The 17,466-nt window shown below is 40.6% G+C and overlaps 2 protein-coding genes across 2 annotated transcripts in view; one reads left to right on the forward strand and one right to left on the reverse strand.

The window, feature by feature from the left end:
- LOC143747602 (transmembrane 4 L6 family member 1-like) overlaps nt 1-17,466 on the forward strand; it is a 484,334-nt gene that overhangs the window by 349,470 nt on the left and 117,398 nt on the right. The gene's annotated exons all lie outside the window — the stretch shown is intronic.
- LOC143747598 (uncharacterized) overlaps nt 1-17,466 on the reverse strand; it is a 171,747-nt gene that overhangs the window by 11,784 nt on the left and 142,497 nt on the right. The gene's annotated exons all lie outside the window — the stretch shown is intronic.

The raw sequence follows: 17,466 nt of genomic DNA on the forward strand, positions 1-17,466 counted from the left end.
TTACTTCTTCATCCAGTAAATGGATGCATGACATTAGATGTCTAGAGAACTTAAATTTATATGATAAGGATTGAAGTTGCAAGCAGCAATAAGGCTGTCTGTGTGAAATAGAGGGAACTGTAAGTGAGAGACTTGATGGAAGAGGGAAGTGAAAAACAAAAAGGTTGGTGTGTGAGATATGTGTGTGGGGATTGTTAGCAAACAATCATGTACTGGTTAGATAATGAAGGAATTGAACATGTAGGGAAAGATGGAAGGAATATAGTAGAAAACTATATGTGATGAAAATAAAATGTCTGACAGAATTTATGGAAGTCAAATTAACTGTTTAAATGGTATGAAAAATGAGTTTCAGAATAAAAATAAGGCATTGAGTATGATTAACGGGGACTAATGTGATATAAAGATAAGGAATGTTTCATTAAGCAAAATGGGGAAAAATTCTATATTTTAATGGTAAAATAATGATTGAAATTAGGTTTAGTTTTAGTTTGATAACCATTGTGTTTTGAACCTAGGGTCCAGCTATGCTGGGGGTACAGAAACAGGGTTTGCTTATTCACCTCGGTTTCCGGATGTTAGATAAAAGTACTTGTTCTGTAATTAGGGTTGTTGATGATAATACCAAATTAGTAAAATGTAAAGACAACTTTGACAAAAAATTCTGGAAATCAATAATGTATAATGGTGGATATTTGTTGATATTAAGTCATTGAAGCAAAAGATATTGTCTGTTTTATAAATGAAATTATGGGTCAGGATAATTTCCTTGGACAAGTATGACTAAAGTTAAACGAAAACTTTGTGAAAACAACTTAGAATATTTTGAGCATTTCGATGCAGCTTATTAAAATTAATGTGCGGCCAATGATAATGATGAAGATTATGATTTGGCTATTGTGATTAAATCCGCCACTGGTGGACTGTAAAAGAATACAGAGAACTGCTTATCAGTGGCTCTGTTTACATTCCTGAATGGGACACACACTGCTTCAAGGGTGTGCAGTAAGTTGGAGCCATTTGCAAGCTAACAGTGATCAAACTATAGTAAAGGACAGGTGTCTGATGCTGTAGTTGAGGCTGACACATGAACCCACTAGATGACAGAGAGTGTTTTAATTGTGGTCAGCAGGACCATCTAACATGTAACTGTAAATGCCCACCGAGAAGGTGTAATAAACAAAGTGTAATTAAGTGATATAAATTTCTGGTGTTAATGTGGGCTTGAAAGTAGATCAGTGTTTAATATGATGATATTAACATTTTTGTCTGAGAAGGAACAAGAGATAAAAACAAGGTCAAATGATTGAACTCTTAAAGTGAATCCTTTTGAAGAAAAGATCTATAATAGTAATTTTTATAAGTGAATTGATGAATAAAGGTTGAGGTAAAATTACAGATAAGGACTCCAACAAATGTGATAAAATATATAAAAGTAACTAAAAGGATGATTGTGTGTTAATTAAACATTTTAAAAAAGGGTTTAGGTTATATAGAGAGACTAATCTCACAGATGATTTACAATAACTGCAAAAGTATCACAAGCAGAGAGTGCTTGCCTCGTCAAAAAAAGTAAATCCTAATTGGAGATTGAGAAATGTGAAACGTTATTGAGAACTAGAACAATTATTTTTATGTAAGAACAAATAAGCAGAAGTAGTAGGCTACTGAATTAACAGTTGCTAAATGTAAAATGTGTTGAAAGGCATCTGAGTAAACAAACAGCTTGAAAAGTTGACCATGAAAGAGCTAGAAGCTGATGTTTTGCTTTCAAAAGATAAGCTTGTGATTTGGCTGAAACAGTTCGCTTATCTGAATCTGATGTGTGCTGTGGCTGAAAGTGCCAGTGCGACAGAGACTCAATCTGAATGGAAATTTGTAATGTCTAGATTCCCTGACGTGGGCAAAAGACAACTATAAAATTATGTTTATTTGAAAACTCAAGTAATTTCTGGCAAAGATGCCTTAAGCTGGGATAGAGTTAAAAGATGGTAGATAAAGTCTAATGTTAAAAGTTTTATGACAATGCAGTGTACCTCAGAGTCTCTCTCTGATTCAATGTCAGCTAAAAGCTGTTATCTGAGCCTGTGTCATAAGTAAAGCACAGTGTTTAAGTTGAAAATCATAGACATGGAGAGGTTAAAAGAAATCATTGCCGTTCAGAGGGCAATTTGTATTTGTAAATGGATTTAAGTAAAACTGAATGACTTTAAAGAAGTCTTTAAAATAATAATGCAGACCTTAAACGATAGAGGTGACATTTTGATTAGCGTATTTTAGGACCAGTAACAACTTTGTCTCATTTAGTCTCCACCATTCAGGACCGATGGCTCCGGCTACAGATGAAGAACACTGAATGTACGGTTGTGATCTAAATTCACTGAGTATAGTCTAAGTAGCTAGGTTGCTGCTTTTAAGATAGTTAATGGATTTAAGTGATTAAATACTGTTGTTATTAACCTGTCTCCCTGTGAACACTATTAGGCAATCGGAATGGCTCTGGTGACTCTTGAACGTGCCTTTCCTAAGCTCCAGAAAACAGCTGAGTTCTGTTGAAGAAAACTGATTGTATTGGGAAAGAGCGGTCACCAGTGTGTACGTGTGTACGAGTGGCTACTCAATGACGGGATGATCTTCCTGGCCAGGGGACAGCCCAACGCAGGGGGTCACGAAACAGGTGTTATTTGTGAGAAAGGTATGAGAGTTGAGTGCTGATTACTGGAGGCCACCGGGGTCAGCAGAGCATTGAGAGGTGAGATGCGCTGTGAGGTTAAAATTAACTTTACGGCAGTCTGACCCAGAAATGTGAGTTCCTCTATACCACTCACCAGAAACCGCATTGATTGTATGGCTTGTTTTTCATTGTGACAAGTGTCTGCAACTATGCCAGGGGACGACACCCTGAAGAGAAGAAAATTAAAGATAAATGATTAGCGGGAGTGGACTTTCAAGAGCCAGCTGATTCCATGAGGTGATTGCCATTATTTGCTGCGGAGACAGTAACAAAACTTAATTATATGAGGGACATGATGTTGGTTGCCACATGGGCAAGGAAAATCATAGTGTTGATTTTGAACTAATATGTCTATAACATAGTTTTAACTCCTGAAGGTCGTTGGGCATGGTGGTGGCTAAAGATGAAGACAGGCTTTTGTAGATTTGAGAAGAGTCTGGATAACAAAGGTGAATGGTAAAAGGTTAATGTAATAAATTTAATATTACATTTTGTCTAAATTACAGTCTTAGGAGGCTGTTGAAAAAGATTATTTGTTTATAGTGAGAGAGGCTGCTTGAGTGGAGGAAGGGATGGTAACTGTGTCTGTCTTTTTGTTATCGGCCTGCTAAAGAACAAAATAGTGATAATGAACCAAAACAACCCAGCTGACTTTGCTAAGATGAAATGAATAATGAACAGACATGCTCTGTAACTGGTTAAAAGACCATGTAAAATTAGGTAAAAGCTACAGTAAAATGTGAAGTTTAAAATCTTACTTAAAATTTAAATCTTTTTAGAGATGATATAATGAAAAGCGAACATTAAAAATGAACAGTTAAAATATGTGTCTAATATGAGTGTGTGTGATGGTGACTGCACTCTATGTCTTGTATGTGTTAGTTTGGGGTACGAATACTGTGTCTGAATAGTGTGTATATTGTGTCATTAACCTCTGGAATGAGGGTTTTATCATTACAGATGGGTTAAGGCAAATGACAAGTTTTAAGGAAGCTAATAGTTTTGAGTCAATCTGATGACAAGATGATGCAGAAAATGGGACGAGCTTTAAATGGATTAGTTATCCAGCTCTGTCTGCTACTGGTAATTATGAATCAATCTATGGATTAAAAGCATTTATGTAAATTGGATTTGTGAAGTTGTAGAGAGATGTCCATCATGGGTTGAGATAAACTAAAATGTTTTAGATTTGCAGGCAATAACAAAGTGACATATTGGCTAAGTCAATATCAAATTATCCAGAGAGTCCTACACATTTATGAATATTGTGAACAAAAGGGGGAAAATGTTGTTTGACTGACATTGACCAAGTCTGTACAGCATGACCTGACCTGACAGAAACAATTGAAACAGAATTTTCAGAAACAATGTTTGTAGATGACGGGATTAAGAGACCAAACAACAGGCCTGAAAAGCAGGATACACTGTAAGATTGAGGGCTGTTGCCCTCCAAATACTCTGATAAGAAGATGTGTTTGTGGCTTTAAGTCATATTTTTGTTTCAGAGGCAGAGAAAGATGTCTGGAGGAATTTTGGCTTTGGGACAACATTTGGGTTAGTATTGATGGCAAACTTTATCCAAACACCATTATGTTAGATTGATGCACGAGATGATTCATGCATCAAAAGGGGGGATGGTAACAATTTTGATAACAATTGACAAAATTTGGTTTATTAAGGGACGGTATATGTTGGGAGGACAAGGGGCTTAATAGGGTAAAAGCCTGGCAAGAAGCCATTCTTCTCCCTAACAAAATTGCTGTCTGTAAGTGTGCCGCACACGCTGATAACAAAATTGCAGGACTGTTTCAACAGGAGACGCCAGGGCAGATGCAGCAGCGAAGGCCGTGGCAGCACAGCAGACAAAAGAAACTACGTGTACTTTACTATCTGAAAATAACCTCGACATTTGTTTTTCTTTACAGAGCATGCAGACTTTTGATGCAGGGCAGAATGTGCCCAATAAAATAATGGTTATGGATGAATTTGACTAACTATCCTGGCCTAGATTGTTATTGTGGCAGAAAGAAACAAGGCCACACCTGCGCAGCGCATAACTTAAGATTTTCCTTTTGCAGAATGTCAGGAAGGATTGCAGAAAACAGAACTAATTCTGTTCCAAATCTATAAATATTGTGTTGTGGACATGAGCAAAGTGGGTTGAGTGTTTTTCAGGGTAAAAGGACCCCGAGTGCTATTAAGTGAGCAAGAAATTATCCGGAGATAATGTTTCAGGTTGTTGATTCCACAGATCACACCAAAGGGGACGAGCGGCAAGACAAGCGGTCACTAACAAAATACTTAAGGTCTCCATTCACAGGTCAAAGCAGGAGATGGTTCACTCCAGTAGGGGTACATCGTGATCTAAGGGGCAAATCTGGTAATGATCAGAAAATGGTTGGAGAGTGGGACACCTGGGTCGAAGCCTCTCACCTTAGACTACACCGACAGGCCTCAACAATCAAATAGGAGGACAACGTGAGGGGTCAAAGGCTCGTGCTAGTAACAGCCTCCCTCACCAGCGATGGAAGACCATTGCTACGGCACGCAAAGTGTCACCCTGGTGAAGACGGAATGTCCATGGGGCAAACGAGATGACCAACACACCTGGAGGAAGATGCACCAACTAATGGTTTGAGTTTAGCAAAATAATGTGTTTTTGTGATGATTTTGATGATTTTATTTGATTGAATCAAAATAGGGCTTAGATCAAATGATTTGATTGGTTAAGGATTCATTAGAAAATATTGCAGGTAAATTATAGGGATTATTATTGAAGAAACTTGATGATTAGGCTTTCCATTAAGGGTAAGAAAGGCCGATCATGGGAGAATATGTATGGTAATAAGCTAAAAGATGGTCCGTATTTGAAATATTAGAGTTAATTTTGAACAACTACATTGGTTAAAAGAATGGATAAAAAATATAAAACCTTTTCTGGATAGATTTCATTAAATATGGTGTTAAATAGAGCTTACTAAGTAAAACCATTGGCTGAATCGAGTTAAAAGTTAAGAAAATATGGTTAGGAAAATGGAGGTGATGTATGGAAATGGGCGTGGACTGATGGTAAATGGATAAGATTGGTTAATCTTTGGGGGGTTGGGGGTACTGTACTACCAATTTCAGCGATAGGATTATCAATATTGTTATGTTTACCATGCATTATAATGTGTTTCCAGCTCAGTACAGAGACTGGTTAAAGCTGGGAGTCTGTTCAATTGGATGAACGAAATATGATGATAAAAGTAGTGGGAGCTACTGTGACATGTGTTAAAGTGTATGTTTCCTTTTCTTTTTCTTTCTTTCTATGAATGTTTTTGATATGAACAGAAGGTTAAAAGCTGTGGTTATCCGCTATGTGATGACGTACAAGGAGAGGGGTCGAAATGAGGGATTTTATTCTACTTTTATTTCTTCGTATTTCTTAGCCTGTTGAAATGCCATGTGGGTTTCAAGATGTTAAATTGATGTGTTTCCTACTTAAACTATACACTATTTCTTGTTTATACTGAGGTGACTGAAGGTCCGACCTAGGTCGGGAGTGCAATAACAGTGCTTATTCATTCAGCCCGGCTGCAGATAAAGTCTTTACTTGCTTGCTAATACTTAAGGGACTATCCCCACAAAAACAGCCTAAGCTTTTTACTTTTCCAAATGTTATTTCACAAATGTTTAAGAGAGTGGTCAGTTGTGTGAAAACCAGAGATGAAGGGTATAAGTGTGATGAAATGACTTAAAATTTGTTCTATTATTTTTATTATTATGATTGGGTAATCTGAATGATAAAAAGGGGGGAATTGTTGTGGAAATTTTAATAGTCATTGATCCCAAACAGGTATCATAAGAGAGAGAACCTATTCAATGTATAAAAGTATATGTGTGTACGTGCTTGTGCGTGACGTTTCAGGAACATATGGGACAGGACCTCAGACCTTAGAGACGGTCAGTTTTGGCCAGTTTATTTCAGTACCAGTTTGTGTATTTAAGTAGAAACTGAACAGCAGTAAGGACCTTATCTGAGTGGGTGAAAGGTACAGCGGGTGAGGAGGAACCTTGAAAACAGTATAAAGGCTGTCTCATGTCTTCCTGTTGTGTGTCACTCTCTTGCACAGCGTAACTTCTGTGTACTAGACTGAACCTATTCTTGCAAGAATAAATACTTTCCTTTTTATTAATTTGACTCTGAGTGTCTCTTACGCAGTGATGATGTTTAACAGAATTTTTGCCACAACAATTATTAATTAAGTCATCATGAATCTGCTTTGTTGCCATTTCAAGGGTAACCTTCATTACTGTTAATAAACGCTTTCTCTTACATCTATGTGCAAACTATTTTTGATTTTAAGTCATTTTTAAAAGGTACTTGTTAAATATTATATACTCACATTCTAGCAATACCTTCCCACACATTTTTCTATTCTAACGGTGCTTATTTAAATCTGTATAAGTAGTAGAGTGTGGTAATACACAGACAAAAAAATAAGTTAAAGAAAGAAAGCAGGTCCTTTAGTTATATAATGAATGATAGGATCAATAGATATTTTCTCATTTTACATTTTATTATATTTTTGGCCAATGTGCTGTTACAATTCAATTTGTCTTTTCATTGAAATTGTTTTGCCCTTTTTTAGTTTACCAAGCCAAGATTTGGTGGGTCCCACATTGCTGCTGCAAAGCCAAATCTGAGTGTGGCTAGGAAACCATCTCAGGCTGTTGACCAACCCAGCGCAGCAGTGTCCAGTGCCCCTACACCAAGCACCACTGTCTCTGTAAGTACTGGCATAATCCACATTGCATTCTAAGACACATTCCACATCTGTGCACTTTTTAGAAACTTGCATTCTAAGATACATTCCACATCTGTGCACTTTTTAGAAATATATTTTGTATGCAGGAAATCTTATCATAATGAATTAAGAGCAATACTATACAGTTTTCACACAATATGCAGTCAGTGAACACATTTCCACAATGCTTACATTTTCGTAACAGACAAGCTATACCTCCCAACAAAATTATGGATTGTTTTTGTAGTATTTACAAATGTTAACACACACCACCCCACAATAGCAAAAACAATATTCCAAACCTTAGATACAGTATAACAACCTCGGCTTCTTCAATGATATCAGTTCAAAAACAATATATCTCAGCTGATAATAAACAAACAATTGAATAATTGACACACACCTGATTTATGTTGTGTAAATTGGGCCAACCATAGCTGATTCCAGTCTGGCTTAGACTCAGTGGCAGGGGTTATTTTTTTCTGTTACATTGACACTTATACAGTAAAAGGAGGACTTTGAGGAGTGATGTTTTTGGAAACAGAAAAAGACAAACACTGTAATGTCTGGACGAGGAAGAGTAAGAGCAAGGGGCCCAGGGAGAGGTGCAGTGAGAGGTGCAGTGAGAGGTGCAGTGAGAGGTGCAGTGAGATGTGCAGTGAGAGGTGCAGTGAGAGATGCAGTGAGAGGTGCAGTCAGAGATGCAGTGAGATGTGCAGTGAGATGTGCAGTGAGATGTGCAGTGAGAGGTGCAGTGAGATGTGCAGTGAGAGGTGCAGTGAGAGGTGCAGTGAGATGTGCAGTGACAGATGCAGTGAGAGGTGCAGTGAGATATGCAGTGAGAGGTGCAGTGAGAGGTGCAGTGAGAGGTGCAGTGAGATGTGCAGTGAGAGGTGCAGTGAGAGGTGCAGTGAGAGATGCAGTGAGATGTGCAGTGAGAGGTGCAGTCAGAGATGCAGTGAGATGTGCAGTGAGATGTGCAGTGGGAGGAGCAGGGCCAGGGAGAAGAGCAGGCCTAAGGAGAGGGCAAGGTAGAGGTGTAAGAATGTGTGGTGGTGGCATTCCAAGGGCTGCAAGAATAGTAGTCAGTGATGAAATTCGTGCCACTATCATTGACCATGTAATCAACCACGGTCTTACACTAAGAGAGGCTGGTAAACAGTAAAGGGAAAAAAAACTGATTTGCTTTTTACTGGAATACTGTACATGTGGACATAAAGTTCCCAACCAATAAATTTAGTGTAAAAATGGTGGATTGCATGTTTTGTATGCAAATACCTGTAAAACTGAAACACAAAAGTCTATGAAGTTTTTGTAATACAATAGCCAGTATTTTGAAACCTGTTGTACTTTGATTGACTGCATGTACCTTGTGAAGTGAAAACAAGTGTTATTCTTTGACAGAATAATTTCATTCTGAGTCAGATTTCCAGTGTTTTGGTAAAGTTAGTGTGTGCAGAGAAAGATGTGTTCTATTTTGAAATGAAGAGTTAGTATATATTTACAGTTTTTTTCAATTGTTTACACGCAATTTTGAAAACCGGGTTCTTTTTTTCAAAATGTAATCACAATTATCCAAACACCACACTCAATTGGCATAATTCCTAGATTGTTTGGAAAATGACACACTTCTGTCAAAACATACACACTTCAGTCAAAAGATATACACATATTTGTGAAAATGCTATTAGTTTTCATTTAACCAACACAGTCCTCAATGATCAGACACTATTGCAACCAGTTTCACACTGCTGTGATAAATAAAAAACACATTTGTAAAAATACTATTTTTAGGAAATAGCATGTGCTAGATTTTTGGCCAGACATTGTTATGTAAGGGATAATTTAGATGAAAAAAAAAAATTGTGACAAACAAACAACATTCTTCATGATTAGTTTGAGATATAGGGAGAATGTACACAAATAGGCCTACTATAAACTTACCAAGCACTGCACAACACTGATTTCTGCAGACTCATATTTCAAGTATTTATTTACAGTATTTCTTACCATAATCAGTTACAGTAATCAACCAACAATGAAATCAATGAAAAAAATAAAATCTGTAGACAAATTAAAATTACTGCATGAAGTACATACAGTTTGACTCTGAAGAAAAACTGCTGTAAAAGCAACAAGAATACTGTAACTATTCAGTTACAGTATCAACCAGAGATTTGGTTGAACTCTTTGTCCAGCTTCCATCGGTGTCAGTCCATGGTCCCTCTACCTCCTTCACCTCTTCCTCTACCTCCTTCTCCTCTTCCTCTACCTCCTTCTCCTCTTCATCTACCTCCTTCACCTCTTCCTCTACCTCCTTCTCCTCTTCCTCTACCTCCTTCATCTCCTCTTTGAGCCCCCCCTCTTATTATCACTCTTCTTCTTCTTCTTCTTCTTCTAGCTCCTTCCATTTTTGTTGAAGACAGGTGAACTCACCTGCTGCCTTTTATAGCACTCCTGAGTGATGCGTTTTCAAATTAGCACATGTGTGCTTCCACGCCTGATGGATGTGCATATCCAATTCATTCATTAGTGTGGTAAATGGCAATCCGGGGCTTTGTAATGACAAGGAAGTAACCTCACAATCCTTATCTGTGTCTAAGGTGTGAAAATGTGTGTAGAGTTTTACAAATCACCGTGTGTAATGTTTTGCTATAAGGGTAAGGCAGACATTGTGTGTAATGTTGTGCAAATCTGCGGAGGGGTTTTGCTCATTGGAGTAGAATTTTGCAAATTGTGTGGAAATTTTTATTTTAGTGTGTAAACAATCATAAAAATCTGTAACAAAATGTGTTATTGAGAAGAAAATTATCCATTTGGCCAATTGTGTTTTGTTGGTGTGAGTCTGTGTTAAGAGTTTAGGAAAAAGTATCTGAAGTATGGGTAAGCGCTTGTTAGCGATTGAAAAAAACTGTAAATACTTTTGAAAACAGATTCAAATAAGCGGCGATCCTAAATTGCAATATTATTTCCCACAATTACTGTTTTTGACTGTATTTTAATCATATTTCAAAAACAAAAAGAATCTTACTGAACATAGACCTTTAAACAGTATAGTATAAAATTATTGGACAGTTATGACTGTTTCTTTCTCTTGTTATATATGCAACATATATTATATTTCATTGCATGTTGTCTCGGTAAGAAATTTCAAATTTTATTGGTCCAAAATAATTGAATTTGCATATTAACTGTCACAACTCACACAAATTAGTGCTAGCAGCTGACACAATTCTGAAAACTATTGGAACAAATGTATACATTTTATTCTATAACCTTAAGTACGTATTTGACATCCAATATTTTCTATTTTATATGAGGGTAGTCTTGGATAGATAAAGCGGTAATTAAATAAATGACCTGCTAGACTAAATGTTTTGTCTTTTTCATTCACAGACTACTCCTTCGGGGGCATTACTGCAAGATGCATCTCTAGTTCGATTGCATCGTTTGTGGTCGGACACTTTGCCACCAGAGGATCACAGGTGGATTGCCAGCAGGCTTTTTAAAATGGGGCCCAAGGGAAAACCAGAGCTTCGAGACAACCTACAGCTCTGGTATTACCCACCACAACCAGCACTTATTTACAACCAGGCTCCAGCTCCAGACAGATTTTTTGTCATGCTCTGTTGCTGTGGATGCCGTACAAGCTGTGGAAGATCAAGGCTCTCTGTCCCAATTCTGCCTGCGGGCAGCATCAGCTGACTGGAGGCGGTCTGCACAAAAGGGCACGGCAGGTTCTGGACATCGATAGGATGTACAACATGGTCACAGAAACCCTCATCTGTACCAAGTGTAAAGCCTCGCATGTGTCCTGGAGTCAGACTGTCCTGCAACAGCTGGATCTGGGCAATCGCTCTGAATTTCGGGTCATCCTCACGCGGAAGTAAGGGCACTTTAATTCCACATCCAGTTGATAGCCCATCATCACATATGTTTGCAAATACTTTACAAATCAATTGTGTAAAATATATGAATGTGTGGATTTAGCTTTTCCTAAGGTATGCCTGTGATATGAGAGTCATTCGGCTCCTACGTGAGCGTGGCCTAGGCAACAGTCCCGTGTCATCAAACAGCTGCGTGAGAACCACAGTGAGGAGTGGCTCCAGCGTATGGCCCGGTACACCACCCAATGTGTGGACTTCCTCAAACGACCCGGGGTGTTGCAAATACAATTCCAGGAACCCCCAGAGCCTACAGTGGTCCCAAGCTGCAAGTGGCTGCTCACCGTGTACAGCCAAGACATCCTGACAAGGCTGGATGAAATCCATGCAAGGATAACATCTACGTATGGTTCAGTCTTGAAGATGGATTCCACTAAAAAGGTTAGCAGGGGATTTTTGTTAATTTATGGTGTTTACTGTTATATCATTATCAGAGCATGAGTATCATATTCTACATGGTGTGATGTTTCATTGCATTGCATGCTTCCTGTCATCTACTGCAGATCACTAAGAAGCTGGCTGGGACGGCAAGGGGAACGGGACTCTGGCTTACCTCTGTTGGCAATGAGTTTGGTCAGGTGCTCATGAGTGTGCTGACAGCACAGGAAGGAGCAGGACTGGACATGATGGTCGATGGTCTGGTGAAAAGGTACCAGCAGGCTAGTGTGGATCCACCTGCTGTTTTGTACGTGGACTGTGGCTGCTGCACTGATGTGGGTGAGACCAAGCTGAAAACCAGATTCAGAGGGTGGCCTGATCTCATGATTCGCTTGGACATCTGGCATTTTATGCGCAGGATTGCCATGGGGTGTACAACTGATGCCCATCAGCTGTATCCCATCTTCATGTCACGGCTGTCAGCGTGCATTTTTGAGTGGGATGCGGCTGATGTTTCTATGCTTTGCAAAGCAAAGAGAGAGCTGTTGATATCCCAGGGTTGGCCTGCGCTGACAGATGAAGATGTCAACAAGCATCTTACCAGGAATGAGCTGGCACTCCATTGCCGGAGGAGGACCTGTGGAGAGGAGACTACCATCCTTCTCCTTGAGCGGCTGCTTACAAAGCTCCTGAGCAGCAAGGGCAAAGACTCCCTGGGTGTTCCTCTCCTGGACCGAGAAAGGATGGAGCACATCTGGAATGTCCAGAAGAAGCATGTGAAATGCATTCAAGACCCCCCTGGTGTTGTGCTCTATACAGAGACAGGGAGCCTAAACAAGGGAGGTGTGCTTCTGAAGACCTACAGATGTGCCAGAGGCTCCACTTCTCTCGAGTCCTTTCATTTACACCTGAACCGTTTCATCCCAGGTATTGTCTTTGTCACACACACTGTGTAGGTGTAAAGAAAGAGCATTAAGTGTTTTTGTGTGTTCCTTTAACACCTCCTAAACACTGTTGTGTCTATTTACAGGGACCAGTGCAAACAGTCTGAACTTTCAGATTTATCTGCTGTAGGGTCTACACCGGTGGAACCAGGACCGGGAGGCTGCTTCCCTGTCATCGGAGCCATCAGCTTTGCGCAGCTACACAGGAGAACTTGTTCACTGTGTAAACGGCAATTATGAAAAGTTGTTTGGCAGGAAAGTGGTTCCCACGTTTTGTCCCCCTGCATGTTACACCGGTGAGAATTGTTTTATATATTTTTTATTTTATCAACTTGCAATTTCTGTGTAACCTCCGTCTATATGTCAGATTTAACCCTATAGAGTCGATTGTATCATAATTGATATGCAAGTTTCTAAAGGACTCTAAATGATCAACATGATCAAAATTTTTTAGGAAACATGCCCTCTGTCGTCTGATTGATTATAGTCTTTTAGTATAATTGTAAAAGTGTCCACCTTCAGCTCGTGCTTCACGTTTCTTTTCATTGTAAAACCTTTACTGATTTTATAAAGTAATTGTAAGAATAACTTTAATATTGTTAGTAATATTTAATGACTAGTTACTAGACTGAAGCAGCTTGGGTTCACTTGATTAGAAAATCATGTTACATGTAAATATCAAAATGATCATCAGACTTTTCTCTCAATCATCATTGTATTGCATTTCATTTCATGTTTTTCCCCATAATTAAACGTGTTTGGCCTCTTAATAAAACTGTTTTGTTTTTTTTCTCCTTGACGATGAGCTCTATATTCTCACACTATATGAGCTACTACAAAAGCCTAATGTATCAAATATGATACACAACATTCTATTTAATTTCCGTTTGTTTATTGTTTTTATTTCAGGTGAGCTCATTGGAGTGCAGTATCTGTTCCAGCAGACTGGTCAGGCACTGCAGGACATGAATCCTGACTCTGAGCAGACAGCAGAGCTCATTGAGGACCTCAGTGTGGAGGAGCGAGATGAAGATGAGGGCTTCTGTGACATCAGCGAGGATCACACAATAGCAGATCCGGAGGCTGTTCTGTCACCACCCTCTTCCACACTGACACTGGGTTCTTCCACCCTGGTCACCAGCAGTGCCACACCTGTACTGGGCTCCACATCCCCTTCACTGGTCCCTGACCCCAAACTTGTCCTCACACAGTCTCCTTCATCACCTAGACCCTCAGGGACTGCTGTCACACCTGTTCCCTCTGAAACATCTGTTTCAACTCTCCCCTCAGAGCCAGAGGATGCTGGTCAGGATGATGATGAAGAAGAGACGGTAAATACTACTCCTTTGTATGTCTTTCAAATTAACTAGAATAATTATGATGAATTAACATCCAGTGCTTTAAATCCAGACTTTCCACATATTTTACATTTAAAAGTACAGCCTAAATTCATTTGTAAGCTGCAAATACACATCAAGTCAAGTCATCTTTATTTATTTGGTGCTTTGTAAAATGTCAAGAATGGCGCTCTCTCTGCTTTGTACTATACAGTGCTTTACGGTGATAAACAGGAAAATAACACAATCAGTTATGGAATTATGCATTAGACAGATGTGATGTAATAATTGTATTGCATGTTTGTGTTTTTTAATAGGCTGTTGACTACCAAAATATCCCGGGTTATCAACATGTGGACCAGCTGGCAGAATATCTGGTGGATCTCCGGGACCACACAGCCCTCAGCCTGACCAACCAGGAAGCCAACACCATAATTGCTCTTTGGCAGAACCTGGATGACCGGGACAAGGAACGGGTGGTGTATGACAGTCGATGCCGAAAGAGACTGCTGAGTGGACGCTTCAAGGTCCCGAAGAAGCCCACTCACCCTGGTGTAGAGAGCACCACCAGATGTGTGCTGGGTGCAAGCAGCGCACCTGCTCAGTGGCCTGACTGTTGCCGTCTGCTGGAGACCATCTTCATCAGACTTTGCACTGTCCACCCAAGCCCCAAAAGAAAAGGCAAGGGAGCCCTGTCAAGATTGTCTCTGATCCTGCAAGACTATCGCAGGATAAGGCAGCTTGTACTGGCAACAGCTTGGTGATGGGAGGAACATCCATGCAGCTGGTGGAGGTTAACCAGAACACCCTGATTCAGTGGCATAACAAAAGACAGAAAAAGCAGGAGCTGTCTGTGTTGCTTCAGGGCATTCAGTTGCCTCAGCCCCTCCCTGAAGCTCATGAGCCTCTCCAGGTAGCCAAACGTCTACGGACTGAGCCAGAACAACCAGGGGAGCAGCACCAGTACAAGCTACCAGAGAGCACAGCTGGTCAGGCAAAGCAGAGGCAGACTTCTGTTGGGCGACCCCCTCTCAGACCCAAGGCACCAGCGCAGAGTCAGACGTTGCTGACACCATCTGCATCTGGAGCATCACTGCAGATGGTACCAAATATACTTATACCATCAGCACCAGGTTTCCAGGGTGTGCCAATGTTCCAGGCTGTGCCAATGTTCCAGGGTGTGCCAATGTTCCAGGGAGTGCAAATGATCCAGGGCATCCCAATGGCCCAGGGGATGCAAATGATACAGCCACTGTTACAGCCAACAGCTGTACAGGGCACCCGCTTACCCGCTTCACCAGCTGCCAATCCAGACGCCATGCCCAAGAGACCCTACAGGAGAACCGTAGAGGCCAACACTTGCAAAAAATGTGGGCAATTTAAAACAAGTGCAACAGGACATAGCCAGTACAGGGGCAGGGTGTACTGCCCACAGACTGAGACTGTTTCAAAAGAGGTGTGGTTAGAGGAAATGCGGAGAACCATTTCCAAATAATGTATATATTTTCATGTATATAGCATCATGTATATAGTGTGAAACAGCATCCCACCTGCAACTTATTTGAATGGCCTGTTCGTCCACGGCAAATCTAAGTGACAGCCCGTGGCCCTGCCCATTGACCACAGAGAGCCTATTTGTCCCACTGACCGCCTATGTGACCACGAATAGCCTATGTGTCCCATCAGAAGAACTATGCATTATTAGACTTAAAATGGCATGTCCATGGACAGCTTACAGGGACTCTGTCAAATAAGTTAAAGGTGGGATGCTGTTTTCGACTTTTTTGGAGCGGGTGAGTTCTTGGAAACTATGGGTGAGTTTTTGGAAAACTCAAATTTGTGAGGTCAAACCTACTGTAAACCACACTGGGTACACAATACAACACACTGATGTACATTAAAGCTATTAATTATGCATAGTTAGCCTAAAAATGGACTGTCCACGAACAGCCTATTTGGATCCTGTCAAATAAGTTACAGGTCGGCACAGGAAGGTGTCCTCAGACATCCTATTTGGACCCTGTAAAATAAGTTACAGGTGGGCAAAGTAAGGGCCCACCTGTAACTTATTTGACAGGGTCCAAATAGGCTGTACGTGGTCAATGCATTAATAGGTCATATTTCATAATTACAGTGGTTTTATAAGGTGAAACCTACTGTACACCACACTGGGGACACAATACAACACACTGATGTACATTAAAGCTATTAATTATGCATAGTTAGCCTAAAAATGGACTGTCCACGAACAGCCTATTTGGTCCCTGTCAAATAAGTTACAGGTGGGCAAATTAAGGGCCCACTGTAGCCTAAAAATGGACTATCCACGAACAGCCTATTTGGTCCCTGTCAAATAAGTTACAGGTGGGCAAATTAAGGGCCCACTGAAGCCTAAAAATGGACTGTCCACGAACAGCCTATTTGGACCCTGTCAAATAAGTTACAGGTGGGCAAAGTAAGGGCCCACATGTAACTTATTTGACGGAGTCCAAATAGGTTGTCCGTGGTCAATGCATTAATAGGCCATAATTCATAATTACAGTGGTTTTTTGTGGTCAAACCTACTGTACACCACACTGGGGACAGAATACAACACACTGATGTACATTAAAACTATTAATTATGCATAATTAGCCTAAACATGGACTGTCCACGGACAGCATTTAGGGCACCCGTCAAATAGGTGACAGGTGGGATGCTGTTTTTGACTCTAACTTACTTAACGGGGTACTACGGACCCCAGTCTTTGTGGACCGTCTGAGGGGACCCTGAGGGGCCACAGATTTCAAATTGGAGCCATTCAGAGCTATTGGGACCGTTCCGTGGGGATGTCCACCAAACGCCTATGAAAATGAATGGGATAAGTTGCATGTGTCAGTGGCTCCCGCGCGGCCCCCGGGGGTCCGAGGGGCCCCAAACTCGACAAAAAGTTGCGTCACGTGGCCCTCTGCGACAGACCGAGCGGGCTAGGTCGAGACATGCCAAGTTTATTTTTAGCTATTTTTTATGCACCTCTCTGTCTCCCATTGATCTCTATGGGAGCATGTGTCTGCTAGGGTTAATTCAGCAGTTAGGATTAGAGGGCCTCCTAGGCTCGGGAAGCATCTAGAGCCACGATACTCTGGGGCCCGATTCGGGGGCCCGTGGCGGTCGTCCGTGACGAATCTCGAGGTCCTACGACCTTTCGACCCCTTAGGGCGACTGTTTATTTGATTATCAGAAACTTGATTTGGACGTCAGTCCCACCGCTTCTAGCGTACGCTCGTTCAAAAGCGACTGAAACTATAGACTGCCCAGTGTTTTTAACATGGCAAAATGCTGCTAATTTTGTTGGCAGAC

The sequence above is a fragment of the Siphateles boraxobius genome, unplaced genomic scaffold (assembly GCF_051911475.1).
Source record: "Siphateles boraxobius isolate OS27281-9 unplaced genomic scaffold, OSU_SipBor_1 23, whole genome shotgun sequence".
NCBI classification, from domain to species: domain Eukaryota; kingdom Metazoa; phylum Chordata; class Actinopteri; order Cypriniformes; family Leuciscidae; genus Siphateles; species Siphateles boraxobius.